Source organism: Ixodes scapularis, unplaced genomic scaffold (assembly GCF_016920785.2).
Source record: "Ixodes scapularis isolate PalLabHiFi unplaced genomic scaffold, ASM1692078v2 ptg000187l_1___fragment_1__unscaffolded, whole genome shotgun sequence".
Lineage (NCBI taxonomy): Eukaryota > Metazoa > Arthropoda > Arachnida > Ixodida > Ixodidae > Ixodes > Ixodes scapularis.
The window spans coordinates 697,438-717,893 of NW_024609930.1; positions in this window are offsets into that span (position 1 = coordinate 697,438).

Genomic DNA, 20,456 nt, shown 5'->3' on the forward strand with positions numbered 1-20,456 from the left:
TGGACCCCCGGCCTCTGTATATATATATCTTGGCAACGCCCACGTCCACACAGAGGCCTCCATCCCCTGGTGTTCAAACATTTCTCAGACTTGGTCGGAGACATACTTTCCAGCAGTAGACCGGAAAGAGCGACGCGGGAACGACCGTGACCGGACAGAGCGACATCGGGAACGGCGGTCCTACCTCAAGACGCTGCAGTTAGACCGCAAAGAACTGCCCAGACTATCTGACTCTATGTCGAGAAAGCCCGCTGCACTCCTAAGAGAGGCAAAAGCACACTCAATACCCAATACCCTTTATCTTACATCGAATACAAAAGAGCCCCGCACACCCTATCGCCAAGTGTGCGGCTCCACACCCACACACCTCCAAGCGTACTAAAGCTGTCCGAGAGCCTCCACATCCCAACGACGTTCCCTTCTCCTTATATATACACATAGAAAGCCTGGGTTGCTTACCTGGGCAAAACGACCTCTTCATGGGTCAACCTCCTTCACCATCTGCTCAACAGCTGATCACCATCTTGAGTGAGGACCCTTCACCTCCGCCTGAAAGAACACAAACCCGGACGGGGGTTGTAGAAATAAATGTTTCTCTCTCTCTTTCTCACGGTAACATAGCACAGCGATATTTGAGAACATAACATCGGATAATATTTTACCATGCCAACGTTTCACAGCACCTAGCTGCCAGAACATGAATTAGCGAATATAAATTATAAATATGAAGTGAAGTCGCCTGGTCAAATAACATCGGGTGGCACCATTACATGACAATGTCATACCAGGTAACGTTGCACATTGACAGCAGAAAACAATGTCGTGAGGCCACATCATAATATCACGTGACGTCACCGTGTCACGCGACTCTGTGATTGTTTTATATATGCACAAAACCCTCGCAATCTGCCCTTCAGCGGCTTCCTTACTGTGCCCCCAAAAGGAGGGGCGCAAAGCTGCCCATTAATGTTCTGCATTCAAAACGCGCGTGGAAAATGCCAAAGAGACCGCCAATTTTTCGTTCCTGTGTACACTGGTGTCCGGTCGATGCTAGATCCACACAGCGTCGTAAAGTCTAGAATATTTATAGCCCATCCAAGATAAACGGCTACACCGGAACCTATGGCCCCAAGTCGCTTCTATATAACCGTGATCCACCCCAAGGCAAAACAAAAAAGGAAAAGAAAAACGATGATTGTACACAGAGCAACAGACATGCAAAACAGCCTTTCGCACAAGAGCAGGAGACATATCGACAAGCCATAAAATCCGGAACTGAGGAAGAGCGAGCAGGGAAGAGGAGGGAAGGGTGTGAAGGGACAGAAAGGGACCAGGAAAAGGCACACGACGGCCTTCTCAGATGAGGACGGAGATGTGTTAGGCTTAGCGTCGCTTCTGACGGGGATGCGATAATGGCCAGCTTTCGCCGACGACTGACCTTCGGATGCGTGTAGGGGCTCTACATCTCCCGGATCCGATAAATCACCCACGGGGAAGCGAGCGCAACGCTATGTGCACGTCGGATTGCCGGGTCACCAAGTAGGGGTGTTTTTGCTCCGGTGTTCTTCTGTTGTTTTTTTTTAGGGAGGGAGGGGGGGCGTATGTGGTGGAATAATAACGTATGACATTAGTCAGATAGAAATATTTGAGGCCGCTCGAAAAAATAGGTGGAAAAAGTCACTTCACGACCCTCAAGAGGTCTACTTTTGAACATGTGATGAGCACGGTAAGGAGATGGTGGGTTTGAGCACCTATCATAAAATCTATTTTTTCATTATTAATTTTGTCATTCTTTTTTATCATATTTGGCGTAATCAAACTAAAAAATATTCATTCCATTCACAACATACAAATATTATTAACCAATTTCAAAAATTTAAATTATTATGAAAATATTTTTTTCAATATCACCTAAAGTGGACATAAACTCGAGTATGTGTTTCTAATGAATAAAAAGAAGAAGCGCTTGTTACAAGCTGAAGCAAACGCTAGTAATTTTACGCGTCAAAATATGTCGTAGAAATAAGCAGCAAAATAGAATTTCATTCCAAGCTCCTGAGACATCGGGAATGTAGAGTTTTCCGTCTCCAGGGTAATTGGGTTATTTTTACGAGCGAGCGCGCCACGAAGAGACCGTGCACTCCAATTTAGTTTCCCGCCAACATTTCTATTGTCTTCGTACTACTGTGCCACAGTCGTACCATATTCGCTTTGTTCTGTTTGTTCTTACGTACTGTAGACGCTCAGAGTAAGGCCAAAAAACACAAAAGTTAAAAGGAAATACAACACCGAGATAAGGACGAATCCCATTTCAAGCTTCTTCTCAGTACTCGAGCTAATGTATTTGAGTGAAAGGAAACATAGCGACAGGGGAATATAAGCTTCAAATTATATGTAGTTTGTCTGTTTATTGGTAGACGAATTTGATACCCTTTATTTTACATTGTTCTTCGCTGCCTTGTAAACGTAGCGTAACGTAACATGCAGGACATGAGAAAACAGCGTTTTGTGAACGAGCGAGAGGTACTAAGCCTATTTTTCAACTACCCAAACTAACGACACTTTCTGAATGCCGGGCTGCTTAAATATTGTGGTTTCTTAAATAGGGTTTTACAACAACTTCAGGCGCAATTTGCGACCAAAACGAGCGGATCCACTTCTCGCTTTGGATTCAAATGCCACTGCGAATGCAACTTCAGGGTACGTTTACACTTTCGAAAAAAACGTTGACGCCGAAGCGGATTCGACAGCAGCGGAAAAAGCGGAGGTGTTTACATCTATTTTTAGCGGCCGGTTTTCTTGTTTGCTCCCAGAGCGTCGTGTGTCCGACGACAAAGGGCATGATTTCTTGTCGTCTGATGCTCTCAGTCTCTCTCGGCAATATCTCGGAGTCGCTCGGAGTGCGCCCACTACAAGTACACTCTTAGAAAAAAGGGTATCGATAGTCCTCCCTAAGGGGACAAACGGTCTTGTAACCTATGTTCTTTTAGAAAGGGAGAAACTTTTGTCCCTGAAGCAGGGGAGCAAATAGTTCCTCCGTCGCCTGCATCTCATTATGGCGGCCCTGAATCGAGCTCAGTGAGGCTTAACGAGTACGCTACGTCTCTTGTACGGGACGAGAGGAGCAGCAAATAAAAGCGTAACACGAGCCTTCCGCGAGCTGTTTATTTCCGAAGCCAGATTCCCCCCGCAGGTACAAAAACTTCCGTTTCGAAAGCAGTTACTCAGCCTTCTCGTCGTAAGCACTGCGATGTTAATCGGAGACAACCGATACCCAGTTACTTCGCGCCATTTAGGTCTTACCTTTGCTGTTCCTGAGTCACAATTCCTTCGTCAACCGCACATCACGGAGGAAAGGAAAACCAATCCGCGAAACTAAAAGCCGCTCTCAAAAGAACAAACTCGAAGCCGCTGTTGATCGCGTAGCGTGTAAGAAGGTTAAATCACTTGCCACCAGATGGCAGGGTCAAGCAGAGTAATTACAAGTAGCTAGGCTAGGTGGCGCTAGGTACCGCCCAATTCAGGTTCTACAAAAATTGTTTTTATTTCCTCAGGCCACAATTACGCATCGGGATCTTCGGGAACCTCTCCGATCTCTGCTATACGTCGACAGATTACGCATACTACAAGTACCAGGTGAACATATATTGAGCGCATACACATACATCGCACATACACACATCAATACAACGGCACACTTACCTGAATACTACAACCGAGCCCTGCGCTTCCGTCTTTTATACTGGTCGTTTTGAACGTGCGGAATTTCTCGGGGACTCCCTAAGCAATAAAAAATATTTCCAGCATGTTCATTTTTTTTAGCAATGTCATACCTCTTACAGTATTTTGAATGGCGCAGGGGATGAATCTCTTAATAAAAAGAAAAACGCTCGATCATGCCGTAATTGTTTGAAAGCCAATAAATCAAGCCGCTCCAATGCGGATCGAAGCCATTAGTTTGTTTCCTCGTACGGCACGTCGTAGCCTGTATTTTTATTGTAGCGTTTGTTTTTCTATTTGGCTGCAATTGCCGTCTTGAATTACTCTCTGTAGAGTGGATATTCACTCAGCTGGAAGTGATGCTTCACGGCAGAAAAATCGCTTTTCGATCAACCTGAATGCAGTCAAAACCGCGACTTGCGGCAGGTGTTGAGTGTACGGATCCTACGCCGTGCAGAGCTCGAAAACTCCTAGCGCTCATCCCAGCGCGCCACTTAAGGGGCAGTTTCTCGAGGAACAGTAGTATATTTAAACAGCAAAATAAAGGGTAGCTTTTGTTTTCGATTTTACGTACTATTCTTTTCCACGCTGCAAATATGCGTACTTTCCGTCATAATTTTGTACTGTTCAGCCCTTTCCCCAGAGCGCAATAGCTCTGGGCGAGGGGACAACTAACAGTCACATTGACCACTGTACGATAGGCAATCTGCAATGCATTTTGGTGCTACACATTGCGCCATCTAGCGGCTGCAAAATAAAGAAACCGGGTAGGCCAGGCCTGCGCGGGTCGCGGGGGCTGCTGCGGGCGGGCGCATCCAGAAACCACGTGTAAACGTTGCATTCTGGATCGGCGTGAGCATTTCTGGAACCGTTTTTCCGAAAAGTAAGTCCCAACTTCACGTCTCTATGACCTCACCGGGTTCCTGTAATATCTCGCCTACTCCTAAAGTTCCCCCCAAAAATAAACGTTGCGACTGCTGTGTGAAAGACAGCCACAGTCGCAAAGGTGACTCAGGCGTCAAACTTCATCGCTTCCCTTCGAGATCTTGGGAAGCGACTCGGCGACAGGAGTGGATTAGTGCAGTGCGACGGATCAAGTAAGTGAATTTTGCTGAAACTGTTGGAAGGGAAGTGAACGAAAATTAATGCGCAGGCTTGGAAAGTGGTTGGATGAACTCGTTTTGCAAACTGCTTGGCAAAATAACATATTTATACAAGTTGTATTACGAGTCGCTTGGTCAACCACATAGGGAAATACGATAGGAACATCGGGCCGATTGTTGCTACCCTGTGACGTCGAGAATCGGGCGATCAGGTCTTCAAGCGAAAGACCCGTCGGCCCGTTTTGACACCCCTAATGCCGTTCGGCACGCGTGGTCGCTACCAAAAACTTCCAAACCTGCCAGTTTTTAAATGGTGGAATTTCGTAGCGCAAAGTTTCAGCAACCAAATTTAATGCCGAGTCTGGTAACAAATGTGAGGGCGTGCAGAAAACAGGATGCTAAAGTTTTTCGGGCGAAGCTTAAGTATCCTTTGTTGCCTGTCGCATTTTTACACCAGGCTTTGCGATGTGCGTACGGTTCTGTGGCATGCAGAGTTTGGTTCTAATTACCCAAACTTTATTCTCGTGTCTGTGGGCGTAGGGAGGAGAGGACGGCAGAGCGAGGCGCGAGCGGGGGCCAGCTGGCGAGGAAAGAGGAAGAGCGTGCTGCACGAGGCTGGGGCCGGGCAGGAACGATAGAGACGTTCTGGCTGGTCTGGCCCATGGCGATTGCCGGGAGCATTCCACCAGCGCAGTTCGGATGAGGCCTGGCGGAAGCGGCGAACCCTGGCCATACCGGCCTGGGCTATGACGATCCCGGAGTGGCTCCGCAGCGAGACCCTGGCTGCCCTGGCTGTGATAGATCGGAACAGCTAGCCTACGCAGCGCTAGCGTACGGGAGGGACGGTACGCAGGTCTAGACATGGACTCCGACTGCGAGCTCAGGACGAAGAGCGACAACTAGGGTCGGTGGGTCCGGACTGCCGGCTCTCGAAGACGGGCAACCGGGTAGTACAGTAAACCAATTCGCTGCCTTCTCGTTCTGTTGAGTCACTTCCTGGGAGGCGAGCGAAGCGCACATACCGATCGGGCGCCGATTATTATATAGTGGTGAAGACAACTCAAACTGGTGTCCAAATGACAAACTCTAGAATATGCTCAAAACTCTTCGACCTATCAAGGCTCCCGATGGTCTAAAAAAACTGCATAAAAGAGCCAGGCACACGGCGCGCACGTACACACGAGGGCTGCTGAAATCGGAGTCGCCGCCACTCGCCACGGCTCGACGGGCAGACTAACCCCCCAGTAACACACACGCCTCCGCTCGTGGCGCTAAATGAAGCACTCTCGTGGCGCCGCCTGGCCATTGTCGGCTGGCTATAGGAGCTTACTGTTCAGACCAGCATTTCAACATGACTATCCGCTAGTCGATCGATTGCACGTGCCTAATCTAATGTGAAGTGGAACGTCAACCTGCGACACCCCTCCCCCACCGATCACGGCCCGACCAGCGGCATCAATGCTCGACAGTTTACGTCATCTTACCTTGTTTCACACCACGGATACACGAACACATGGTCACATCGGCGATAATTCCAGTCTTCTGTTCAAAACCCACAACACCGCCATCACGATGTTGCTGCTATGTTGCTGACACGCAGAAATAAAGAACCACGTTGAACGCCAGTTGTCACTTGGCATCGGAAAACAGAACCGAGCTCAGCACTGAAGGCATACAGCAGCAAAACCTGCCTGTCTTGGACGCAGTTCCTGCGATTTGCATAACGTCGAAAACGTCGACGCAGTTCCGCATGGCTCCGCTACTGCAGTTCGGCGTGGGTCCCGCAATCCGCGCAATCCGGACTCCGGAGACGGCCATCTTACCCAGTGTACGTAGCGCTGCTGGCACTGCTCCGTAATTTCGCTGTTTGTAGTGGCTTTGTTTGCTCGTTTGATAAAATTAGTGATAAAAACGTCAATATAACCGGAATGTTCTGCGCGTTTGGACTAGAAGACGGAATTACAGGTGGCCTTCACCGCCGCTGAAGCTCAATCAACTCAACATTTATAAAACAACGTGCGCGACGTGCTCGAAAAACGAAACCGTAAGAAGATGAGTCGGGAGGGCGAAAGCTTTCTCCCGTCTGACTGGAGAAGAAGAAATGCGTTTCGCTCCTCCTGCATTGTAGTTCCTCCCTTTTTCTCGTGTCCGCTCGGGGGCGCGTCAATAAAAGGGAGGAAGACGCGCCGTGGCTACCTTTTTTCTCTATTTTTTTTTAGACTGTAGGCTTAACATCGTTGACGCTGGATCGCGTACCGCCGCGCTCGCTTCCCCACACGGGCAGAACCGAGCGAAGATACTCACCTTCTACCGCGAAAAAGACGAAGCTACGTCAATTCTGTTTTATTATTTTTTTTTTAGTTGGTATGTAGAAGGGCATGCAGCGCAGACGAAAGAAGTAGCGGTACAGCGTTGTTGGCAGCGCTTCGCTCCCCCCCAACCTCGAATGGACCCACGACATTTTGTGTTAGGTGGACACTTCCCGCATAAATAGCTTACCTCGTTTTGGAAATGTGCTGATTTCGCTTCGTTCCTTTGTCGTTCGAGTGTTATTTATTCTGTAGTAGAGGGCTGTCGTGTTGGAAGAATGTGTTTCCTTCAAGCCTTGGATGAAGGTTTGGATGATGTCGGACTACAGCGTGTCGGTCCTACTCGATCGTCGCTACGTGGTGCTGTTCTGTGCACATATAACTCAAAAGAGCGACAGATAGGTAACCTTTCGTCGTAAGTATAGGTACCTTGTATTACTTCAATATACTTTCCTCAAAGACGCGTGGGGGTCGAAATGTAGACACGGGTGATCACGTTGGCTATGCAATCACGTTAAAAATACCAAGATCACGACCATTCATCTCCCCATGCGCCCTTCTCGCTAGGTAGCAGGAGATGTAGCGCACACCAAAGAAGCAGCGGTGCCGAATCGGAGGTGGTGATTCGTCCAAGCCTCGTAAAGACTGAGCGTACACGCCTGCTTTGTCCTGACAGGTGAATATTTATCGAGCCGCGAGCGACGCCATTGCTACAAACAAACAGAAAGGACCGAAAGAACCACGGCGAAGCGCAACTTCCGGCAAGCACTGATTGGCTCGCGTAAGGCGAACTGCATCGCTTAGCGTGAAAACAAAAAAGTGAAAGCCGTTTACAACTCCCTGTACCGCCGAAATGGAGCGCAGCTCTTGAGGAGGAGGAGGGAAGAGTACTGAGGGGAGGGTAGACCCCTCCTCCTCCTTCTCCTCCTCCCCTCATTCTTGAATATGCTCCGGGGGTGTCACCTGACCTAGGTGGGCAAGGGGTCACGTGACCTGGGGGTGTCACGTGACTTCGGGGGGAGGGGGTCACGTGACTTGGGGAGTCACGTGACCTTGGGGATCACGTGACCTCCGGGAGTCACCTAACCTCTGGGAATCGGGTCTAGGAGAACTCGTCACAAGCCAACCCGTCGCAGCCAACTCGTCATAGGTAATCTCGTCAAAGAGGACAAGTCGTCATAGGGCATCTCGTACACGGAGAAGTCGTAGCAGAGGGCAACTGGGCACTTGTCCACTTCGTCACAATTTACCTTTTTCGCCGATCTTGCGTCTCCAATTCGGCTTCGATGACTGATGACAAACAATAATTTAAAACAAAAAAAAAAAATAAACGCGACATGGTTTTTCAAAGATTTTTCTCAAAAAGAGCTTCTGGCAGTTATCATCTCGAAAGCTTGTGCGTATGGCTCATGCTTTGTTCGCTTTCCGAAGCGACGAACACTCATGTGCTGGTCTGTAAATATCGCTCGCTGTGCCGTACCTGAGAATGATGTATTTACGGCGACAAGCAAAGAACGCGCGCGTTAGCTTCCGCCCTGCGCGCTCGCGCTATCAAGGGAAGCAAACTCATTAGCTCATGGCCGACTATAACAATCACTCTGAAACATAAAAATATTGGGTCTAGGAGATTTCTTCAAGTAGGGAAAGTCGTCATAGGGCATCTGAGCGTGGTGACTTTGGTTTTGCAATGCTTTCTATCTCTGCAGACCCAGTACACAGCCTCGGGGTCTTCGCGGCTATGCGTATACTAATACCCTTCGTACTGAAGCATGTCAGCGCTACGCTGGGTTTTAATTAGCTTCATCTTACAAAACGTGGTCGTGGTATCTGAAGATCCGAATATTTCGCCCCTCTATGTACTGTAAACGACTTATTTTTCGCGGCTCAATATTTAGCGATTTAGGTCAAACCGGAAGTTTGGAATAATTCGCGGGTTCTAACTTTCGCGACGTGGTGGCATCTCAATATAGATTCCATTGTGTCTACATTTTAACGGAATTGTTCGGAAGACCTATTTTTCGCGAATCGTAGGCGATTCGCGAAATTCGCGAAAATTAGGTCCTTGCGGAAATTCAGTCGTTTACAATATGTACGTATTCGAAGCCGCTTCAAATGTACAACCCTTTGGTGTAGACATAGAGAACAGAGAATACGCCAACAAGGGAGAAACCTAGCTGCTACGCTTCCTAGCATCTTGGTGCGGAGGTCTGCATACCACAGGGTGACCCCTGTTTTGTGATTGCGCAGAAAGTTCCGATATTGCAAAGCTTTCTAAAAGGGTCTAATAACAAAGGAACGTCGAAAGTAAAGATAACACCGAAAAGCCGACCAGAACCGCCCCCAGAAAGCAAACAAAAAGAGAGGCCAAGTTTAAAACTGCGACAGGTTCGATGTGACCACTTTTCAGGTTGATGCCTCCCCTCCCCCACCCCCTCCCTCTAAAAAAAAGTTTGTGAGACGAACTTTCTAAAAACGAGAAGGTCACTGCGACCACTTTCCCTACTACGGGTTCACCTAAAACGAGATGCCCTCTTTGACCAGTTCACCTATCACCAGTTTCACTATGACGACCTGACTGTGACGAGTGGGCCTTTTCCCCTGGGAGTCACGTGACCTTGGGGGTCACGTGTCCGGTGGGGTCACGTGACCTTGGGGCGACCTTGGGTGGTCACGTTACCTCGCCTTTACGCCGACGGCGACGCCGCTCAAGCCGGAAACGGGCGCCTAAGAGCTGCGCTCTAAAATGGGTCTGGTATCGATCAGATTACCAGCCAGCGACGAGCGGATTCGTCTCCCGGCTCGAAAATCCGCTCGTCGCCTGCGCGGATCCGCCCATGTATTCGCAAGGGTGAACACACCGTATCGTTACTTGCTGGTTGAGTCAAACGGCACTCACGCACCAGGGATCAACCCCTCTCCGAACACTCATGAGCGGTAAGCGTGATCACGCGACGGAAGGCAGGCACTTCAGTGGTCTGGCAAATACATAGCTTTTGAACATGATTGTAAACCTGAGACTGGGGCAGAAAGAGAACACAACAGAAGGTAGTGAAAGAGGAGGCAACGTCTCAAACTCAGCTGCAAAGTTTATTTCGAACACGCTTTATATACCCCATCTCCAACGCCGTCTCTACAAAAAAAAAAAAAAAAAAAACATGACAAGAGGACAATGACACTTCGGTAAACCTTCTCTTATCTCCCTTGACCTTGGCTGTGGGACACTCACACAAAGGGTCACATTCTAGCATAACCACCGCCATCCGGCGAAGGTAGGTGAAAACACTACCGAACACAAAGAAAGGGTTTGACCTTCAAAGGTGCGTTTCCACTAACAAATTACTCAGTCCAAAGAAACAATACTATACACTGCTAACAGTCGGAACTGGGGCCATCTCCAAAAATGAGAACGACATTGCCCTCCTACCACGAACCACAAATGGATAACACAGCGACTTTCTCGATCAAGTCCAAGGATACACATATAAACAACACTAATACTACAAAAAAAAACTTTACAAGCGTAGAAATTGTTTACATTCGTTCCCAAACTGCAATGACGCCTGACTTATACAGTTGCCAGACGTTTTTATACGAATCGTTGCAGCTGAGTTTGAGACGTTGCCTCCTCTTTTACTACCTTCTGTTGTGTTCTCTTTCTACCTCAGTCTCAGGTTTACAATCATGTTCAACTTACACCAGCTCGCCTGCACTCTGACTATTTTTACATAGCTTTATACTTCGTTTCTGCTTAGTTCCAGACGCAACACGCAACGAGGACTATACTTCGTTTCACCTTATGTCCAAACGCGGACGATGTTATGAACAGAAGGGCCAATCAAACAGCGCAAAAAGCGCAACGCCATGGCGTGCTCTCTGCGCGTGAGGACTAGGTGGGTGGAGCAGCACGCACAGAGAGACGGCGAATCCCGCCTTTCAACTGCGGAGAGCCCGCCATGACGTTGTGCCTGTTTCGCTGTTTGATTGGCCCTTCGGCTCATAACATTGGCCGCGCTCGGACCTAAGCTGAAAAGAAGTATAACCAGGCAGCGTCAAAAGCGCAAGTCACTGGGGCTTTTTTGTTTATGACTTGCCGGTGCAATAATTAAACGCCTACAGAAACATTACGAACACCGTGACGGTGCGCTTCTGAAGCTTTCTGATTTCTCTCATCAGCTCGTAGTGTCGGCTGTGTTTTGACTGAAGTTGAAACGTAGTATAATACCCTATAGACGATTTCAAGCAGGACATCTGGCGGCCGCCTGCATGCCTCTGCTCGTGCAAGCAAGTACCTGCAATTGGAAGCTTGGCAAAGCTATGTTCACGCGCATTCCGCACGTGCTTGCACGCATGGGCAACGAGAAACTGAGGTAAAGAAGGAGACGGGAGCATGCGGGGACGTCAGAACGTCGAGCACCCGGTTCAAATGATTAGTGGAGACCTGAAGCAAGTTGTCTTTGTCTCCACTGCACTCGTCGAAAGGATTCGAATGCAAAAGCCAAACGCCGGACGCCGGCATTCCGCGTTCTAACGCGTTCGACGAGTGCAGTCGAAACAAAAAAGGGCTGCCTTTGTCTGCACTGAACTCTTCGAAATGCGTTGAAGTCCGAAAACCAACCGCCGGACGCCGGCGTTCCGCATCCGAACGCTTTCGAAGAGAACAGTGGAGACAAAAGCGCCTAGCTTTAGGTCTACCCACTGATCATTCCAACCAGAGCACGGCGTTTTAACGTCCCCACATGCAGTCGCCTTCTGATCTCCTTTTCGACTGGTGAACCATGCCTGCAAGCACGCGAAACGTGTGCCTGAAGGCAGCTTTGGTAAGCTTGCAATTGCACGTGCTTGCCCACACGATCAGGAACATGGCCGTCGACAGATGCCCTGGGCTGTTCGGAATCGTTCATAGGCAACCTGAAATGCTGTTTGGTTTAGCACTATCCATAACGACTGAAGCAAGACACTTTCGGGATGTCTGGAAATAGAAGCTGCATTGTTCAAACATGAGCTATTATTTTGGTTCCGTCGCTTAGCCTAGTGCACTGAAGTATGAGATGCTGGGTAGACCAGGAAGTCCTGGGCGTATAACATGGCAGTGTGGAGGAAGCTACGGCCCCTGCGGGCGAATGTGAACAACGTAGTGAGGCACGTTATTACGTATCGCTGGAGTGGGCTTTTATTGCGAAGTGGCGGGCTTTTTACTGCGCTGCGCTCCAGTGCGTACGTTTCGTTTGTATACGTGTATAGCGCATATCGAAGCCGCCGGAACACAATGTAGGGTTCACACTATGCCATCTTACAAAAAGACATGGTATAACCATGGGCTCTCACTCTGCTGGCGCCACCTGGCCGTTGCCGGCTGGCTATTGGTGGACGTAGTAAAGAAGAAATTTTACGATTTCATGGTTGCATACATGGCTTGGTATTGACAACAAAAATCTACACCCAGCCGTTTTCTTGACGCGCTTTCCAGAAAGTCCAAGCGCTGTCCATGATTAGCGAACGCGATCTTCATGAGGTTGCCATGCGTGAGGCAGCATCGCCTATGAAAACCGCAAGAGCCGAGGTAAATTGTAAAAAAAAAAGAGTCAAAGCTAAACGAAGTGCGAAGACAAGTGAGACGACGTGACAAAGAACCAGCGTCTTCTTTTTTTTCTTTTTCTTTTTTTTTTTTTATGAATCGGGTTGGTCTTTGAAAGTTGGCCATCTGAAACATACGCTCTTCAGTCCCCCCCCCAAATTATCACAGGCATAGACTTCTTTTACTTTTTTTGTTTTTATTTCTGTAATGTAACTAAAGCACAGAAAAAAATCGGAAGCTTCGAATTCATTTTTTATTATAGTTTTTATTGATGTATCATATTTGATAAAATGGGTCACATAGAAGAAAAAATGACAGTCATCGAGTGTTCTCAAAATATAATTATGAGGAGCGGAAGGCTTTGAAGCAGTGGTTTCTATTTTTGAAACACAAAAATAAACAGTCATGGGTACTTTAGAAACAAAACAAAAAAAAATAGTTGGCACAGTGTGATTTGCCGTATAGCAAACGTGGCAACCACCAAGAGTTCACCAAATGTAAATATGAAGAGTGGGATGCTTTAAAGCAACTGCGGCTACTGTTAAAGCATAAAAATACTTTGCACGGTGTGCATTCAACTGTGGTAAGTGGGCTGCACCCCGTATAACGACATCTGTTGCGGCGCTGTTGTAAGGTCCCCATCTCGGCAAACGCTGAGTTCCGCACTTTTGTTTCGCTGCTGGTGAAGGAGGAGAGCATTTTTTTACGCTTTAAATTGGGTCTTGCTTCCTCAGTGCTCCCGTCACTACCTTCCTCGGTTTTCTTTCGATACTCTTTACTGTATATCAGCCCCTCTGCAGCTGACATACGAAAGTCCAGGAAATCGAGAATGTCCGTCTTCTTTGGCCCTTCACTTTGGAGGTCCTTCTTCTACCTTAGCCATGCTGCTACAGTTAAAACATCAATCATGTGCAAAATTAGTCGCACGGCTCTTGCCGTCCTCACATGGTGTACTGAAAAGTATTGAAAGTTGTGTCCGTGACACGGCCGGCCGCAAGCCAAAAATATTACAATGACATACCCATAGGCATGAAAGTCCGATGCAGCAGCCGAACATCTTCTTCAGCTTAAGAGAATTTGTCTTCAGGCTTTTTCCCGCAACCTTCACCGCCCTCTTGTTTGTGAAGAACGCCGACCTCTGAAACCATTCGTCACCGGTGTATTCTTTGAAGTACCCCAAAGGGTCATTTTTGCTTAAAGGTTCAGGGCCGCAAGCTGTGAAACTACGCCTCTTGAAGCGTAGCTGAAACGCAAAAGAGTAATGTATTTTCTACTTTAAAGAGAAGCAAGCACCTTACTTTGAGGAGGGCTTTCAAAAAGGAGGCCTTTTAGCATCTTCAGGGGCATCATGCAGAGCGTCATCATCAGTTTCGTCATCGGAATCATCGATATCATCCTCCGATGAAAATGTTGAGTCTGCACCACTGTCGTCAAAGTCTTCAATTTCGGAGTCTCGAATAAACAACACATGCAATATTTTATCATCAGTCAAAGGTTTTGTTGAAAATTCAAAATGGCAAAGTGCGAAAAACTGCGGAATAAGACCGACCCGTGTCAGCGCTGAGACCCACTGTATCAAATTTGATACACTCACAAAAGCCTTCGCCAAAAAGAAAAAAAGTAATGGTGCTAATTTAATGAAAAAATGGATACCTACTCTGCAGCCCCTCCAGCATGAGTCATGCAATATGTTTATGATTAGCCAAAGTAATAGAATAAGAACAAAATGTATTACCATCCCCACGTGGCCGCGGATCCGTCGAGCAGGAGGCTGCCATTTTCGAAGCGCAAAAACAACTAAATGCGCCATCTTTGTGCTTCGTAAAAGTTGCTTCGGCTTGAGCACGATGTATCAAATACGATACGAGCGGTCGTAATCACTTTGATTGCTTCGGTGTGTTGCAATGTCTGAAGCGCCTGTTATATCAAATATGACACTCAAGGATCAAAGAGGATACACAAATCTACTATGGATGTGTGTTTGCGCGAATTTAACCTCATGCTGCACGATATTTAGAAATTTCTGTGTAATACAAAAGTTTTGCCTGACTCGTTAGAATGGCCAATGTTTTTCGGGTGGAAAGATATTCATGAAAATTAGGTCTTCAGGTGAATTATTATCTCTTGAGGTGCGAGAACAGTTGTTGTGCCAGTCAACAAACCAACCTAATAAAAGGTTATAATGTTTGTTAACTTATTGACTTATTTTTTTTTAATTGCATCGGCTCCTAATTATTTGATTTACAAATACAAAAACAAAAACAGGCAGTCATTTATGCTTTTCTTTTTCTGAGATGACTTTTGCAGCATCCTTCATTTTGTAAACCTCCCAGTCCTTTTGTTTCGCATGTTTCGCCCGGGAACATGTCTTGGGTAATGGCGTTGCTTTTCATCTCGAGGATGAGGAAAATTGCGCACTGCTAAGCTGTTTTCATGTCCTTGTTCCTTCCTTAATTTGTTCCGGCACCAATAAGCCGCGATTATTTCATTTTTCGTAATAAGCGAGCGCATAAATCAGTGCTGCCTATAAGATTGAAGTAAGGAAAGCAGAAGACAGGGGCGAAATAAGAACAAATTTGTCTTGAAGCTTCTCAGTGTTTCCGCTAGGCCGCGTCGATTTCTCTCCAGTCAATATTCAAGGATCTTAACACATTATTTTGTTTTAAAGTTTCGTGGCATTTTTGGTGCGTCTAAATATCTAATTTTTTTCTATTCGAATGAGTGTGAGATACACCACAATTAACTCAGCTGTCGGCAGGTACATGAATGTATCTGCTAGATGTCACGAAATGATGTTCTACATCCTACAGCCTGTGTCTCCTTGGTAACAGTGAAGAAACAAGAATAATATAAAATAGAGCAACAATCTACCCCATTTCTTTCCCCAACTTTTATGTGACTTAAGGAAGATGTCCGATTCTTAAATACCTGAGAAATTAAATTATTGTTATTTCTTTAGTTTTCGGCAAGTTTGAAGCCTCGCTTATTAAAACTTCTCCTGGTGCAATATTAATGTGTCGTTAGGGCCCGGGCTGGTAACGTGTGCCCAAAACTCCCGTATGTATACTAATGCGCGTGGGCATTAGGAATGGAGCAGTGCGCGTTGAAGCGAAGTCGGCGTTTCCGCGTATATGCCAGCTCTAGATTGAAAAGAACGACCCCCCGACAGCACCGCTGAAGTGAAAGCTGGCGCGGGTCTTACTCGAGGCTTCGTTCAGCTTTACGTGTCCGCGGTTTTCATGTAAAGATCCTAAATGTATAGTCAGAACTTTCTCGCTTAATTATTGTAGTACGCTGCAAAACTTCTGACTTAAGAAAGCATTAAGCTAACAAAAATAGAGATATTTTTGTTGTACTCTTTTATTAAAAATGTTTTCTTTATTTGAGACACCAGGCTATCAAACAGATTTTTTTTCTTCTTAATGTGTACCCGACAAGCTTGTTTCAACTAAAAGTACCATCGTACTAAAACATACCTCGGTGAAAATAGTATCAGCTAAAGGGAATGAGTATCCAGTTTCTACTAGTGACTTCTGACTGTGAAGGTATGTGAGCAATGTTAAGACACCCAGTAAATGTGCCCAGCAAATAATGCGAGCAGGAACATGTGTTTCCTATCTCAATGTATATGCACGTCTGTTCTATGAACAATGATGAAATCACATGAGCTTTTGTATAATTGCACTTTACTTAAATTGATTACTCCACGTTGGGTCACGAATTCGGCCTGTTTGGGAATTCCACAACGCAAAAATGTACTTCTGGATAAAGGTGAACACCTTTGATGCATTGCGTTTCATAGGTAGAGAAAAACGCCCCAACAAAGGAGAACGTGCGCGTGCGGCGAGAAGCCTTTGGAAGCAAATAGCGGTGCTGCACTGGATAAACAGACAATAGCTTGTCACCTTTAAGTTACGAGCAGCCACGCTAAATTCTAGATGGTCAAATAAAAACCGTAGGCCGGCGATTCACACGTGTTCTTTTGCTTTCCTACCCTTTTTTAGCAGTGGGTGGAGGATGGGCAGGAACCAAGACGACTCTGACATTTGTTAGCAGCGATTGAGCCAAGAAGGTTAAATGTTCAAGTCAAGCGGCCGCAAGTCTCTTGGACAAGTTGTATCTGTACTAAAGCCGAAAAGGTTCTCTGAAACCTGAAGTAGATTTATCTAAACTAATTAAAAATGTGTGTCTTTAGCCTCTCCGGCGACGCTGGCCAGCAAATCTAGGCTACTACAAAAACAGTCCCTGATCCAATAATTCGGGTTTGAATTGCCCGTCATTAAAGCGCTCACTACTGAAACAAAATCTACCCTATTGCTTGTAGAATATACAGGTCTTTCCACTTAACTTGAGCAAAGGTTTAAAAGTATTTTGGTGCATCTTAGAAAGGCGAAACCAAATGAATCATTTGGCTAATCGTAGCGAACAAGGAAGTTTTTTTTTTATTTTGCCCAACTAGATAAATAATTATTTAGAATAAATTATCTTTCGAAATATTTTAATAAATTTGCGCGGCGACTCCGAAACATCCTCATCGGTTGTGTTGATGATGAAACCCAACAAGGCGCTCTTCCGGAAGTTCGAAAAAATCCCCTGAATTACGAACAAGAACGCATAATTTGGCTCTCGTGCGCTTGTACTGTGGCGCTAAAAAGCAAGGCTTCAACGAACAAGGCCCGCATGCTGAATTTGACACTGTTCACAAGGCGCTGTTGAAAGATTCAAGCCATACCTGGTTTCACCTAGGTCCGAGCGCGGCCGACGTTATGAGCCGGACGGTGAATAAAATAGCTCCAAAAGCGCGACGCTAATGCGTGATCTATGCGCTTGAAAGAACGAGCCAGCGGAGAAGCACGGACAGGAAAACAGCAAACAGAGGCTGGTACTATCAACTGCAGAAAGTTCGCCCTGGCGTAGCTCTTTTTGAGCTGTTTTGATATGCCCTTCGGCTCATAACATCGTCCGCGCTCGCGAAACAACTCGCTGTCACGTATCCCGCGCCATTATCAGTGTTTTGTGTTTGTTTTACTGCGACAGCTTTTAGTGGGAGCCTTTCAGGGAAATTGCGAGGTCGTCCCCTGCGAAAACTTCCGGTGACGCCATCAATCATATTATTCTCAACGTTATTAGATTAGCTGAGTTGCGGAACTGCTCATAGACGCTGCATGCACGAGCAGTACCACACTCACCCAACACGACTCGCCTCCTGTCGTTCGACGAGGCGGACGGATGCTTTGATATCTGCAGTGTATTCTATGGGATAGGTACGTACGTTTCGAAACGCAGCGCCTAGAGGGCGTTTCACCGTACCCTATGGAACACACAATTCGTAAACGAAAACCTAGATGGCGCTTCGAACGACAGGGGGTGAGCTGAAGTGAGCGAGGGGGGTGGGGGTGGGGGGGGGGGGGGGGTTACCTTCTTCCGCGGGATTTCCACAACTGAGGTAATCTACACTGTTAGCAAGTCCCGTGTATTTGGCGAATATTTGGGGTGAAAAACACGCCATTTACACAAATTACCATAAATTTACACGATGAGTAACGGATAATTCGTTCAGAAATCATGCGAGGTGTAAAAAACGTGTTTTGGTTTGGTCATACACGCATAACCGTGTAGCCGACCTCGAAAACACGCATCGCCCCCGGCGACGACCGCGGCATTGCCGGCTATCGAAGCACCGGAATGCTTGGGGACACACTTAGAAAGGACCGTCGAGACAATTAAATGCCGCGGAAAGAAACATGTCTCGAAGACAGATATGCACCAAAAGCAATTGCGCCATGTCGCAGGACGTTGGCGAAACCCACGCTTACCGGGCTCGCCGCCATCTTCTGGTCGATGGCAATGCGGCTTGCTTCATGTCGCCCATGTTTGTATTTAGTTTAGGGGTCCTGATAACAGTTTCTTAGACACCACAAATAAAGTTATGGGTCTAATTATTCGTTCCAAACAGTTAAAATAGATATAAAAAGCGTGTCCTCGATGTGAACACGTGACATTGCAGTTGGTTTCGTTTTTGCTTCAACCTTCAACTGCAAGCGATCTGGCGATCTGGCCACCGCGCAAGCGCAACGCCGATGTACGCTGGAAGCAAGCGCCGGTTGGCTTTCGTTGTTTTTGTTTGACCGGAGAAAAACTGGCAAGTACGCATGGCGCCGCTACTGTTTCGGTTTGACGGGACGCGAGAAGCTTCGCATAGAGCTTCGGAGTTTGCGAGCACATAGTGAAGACGTGACCGGAGAAGTGCCCCTGTGATGTTCGTGAAGTAGCATTCGTAATCGTCGTGTGTGCTTTGAAAGCGAAGGGAGTCACAGAGTCCACGAGTTCGCAACCACAAGCCAAGGTTCACGACAGCGCGGCGTTGACTTCGGCGATCTCGTTCTGTTTGGTGCAACCCGGCGATGCGAAAAAGAGCTGAAACATTCGTCGTGTGTGGTGCGGTGCTTTGTATTCCGGGTCTGTTTGAACCACGCTTTTAACACGGAGCGCAAATTGTTTGTTGCGTGGTGGAAGTTCAACGGGTACAGTCCCGTCGTCGTCAGCTGATCCGGTCCAGCTGGTCCGGGAAGACGCAGCGAGCGTTTTTAAAAGTAAATCTTCCCTCGTTCCGTTTCGAACTGTGGAAGTATCCCGACACATACCGTGAGTAAGAAGCAGCGGGCGTTTTCAACAAAATTACGTTGTTTTAATTGAATAATGGACTCCGGATTGTTGTCTTAAATCTGCCGTTTTTTATGCTTCGTGTGGGACTGCGTTTGCATAGCGACGCACACCGCTCGAGTATGATTCGGTCCTGCAACGAGTTTGTTGCGGCAAACATGCGGCGTGAATAAATAAGGGCAAGGTTTCCTACCTGCCCACAGATGCATGTACTGAGACCATTTTTTATGTTGTGAACGTAGTGCTCTTTCTTTATTTTGGAAGACGCGTTGGTGCATTTATTATGGTACAATCACTTGAGAGTTGAGAAATTAGAGAGCGAGCAAGCTTTCTCAACTTTGTCTCTTTCTCTCTGGCACTGCCCTGTTTCAGTTTCAGTAGGCATATCTACTAGGAGGTACAAACTGCTCTAAAGCAGGTAAAAAACGGGAAGCTTAGGACGGTGCGGACTCCGTGTTTCGCGCTTTCCGCAAGGTGACAGGGTAAATGCTTTTGTGAGATATGCGGAATATGCAAGCGATTTTGTTACGCCCGTCGTTTGCGTCTCTCCAGCAAAACGAATAAGATGATCTACTACAAAGGCGCAATCACAAGCCAAGATTTAAGATAGCAGTCGTTTGCTTCGGTGATCCGTGTAGCTGTATTTTACCCATGCTCTCTGCAACACCGTGTCATGACGAATAGCTGGAATGGTCACGGTTTGTGCTGGCCTCCCGGTTGACAGAAACCCGCGTCGCCCGCATCGGCACCGAGTGCGCTTAAGCTGTTGATGCTCCAGCCTTTCATCCGCGGCTTGTCGCCAGCTCATCCTGCTGCTCAACGGTGAGGAAGCGGCGAGAGTAACCTCGGAAGTGAATGTAAATCCTCGTTCATTCAGTTATCCGGTGTCAAAGTGTGGAAGATGTCCAACGTGTACTGAGGGCGGGAACTACAAGCGTTTTGCCTTGCTTTTATAACCGAAACCAGAACAACGAGATAATTGCCTTGCGTACTCTAAAATGACGGAAGCAATAAGTTTCAACAGGTCGAGTACGTCACCGGGGATGTAGGCGAGACGGTGCACACTGTTTAAACGCTTGCAGTATC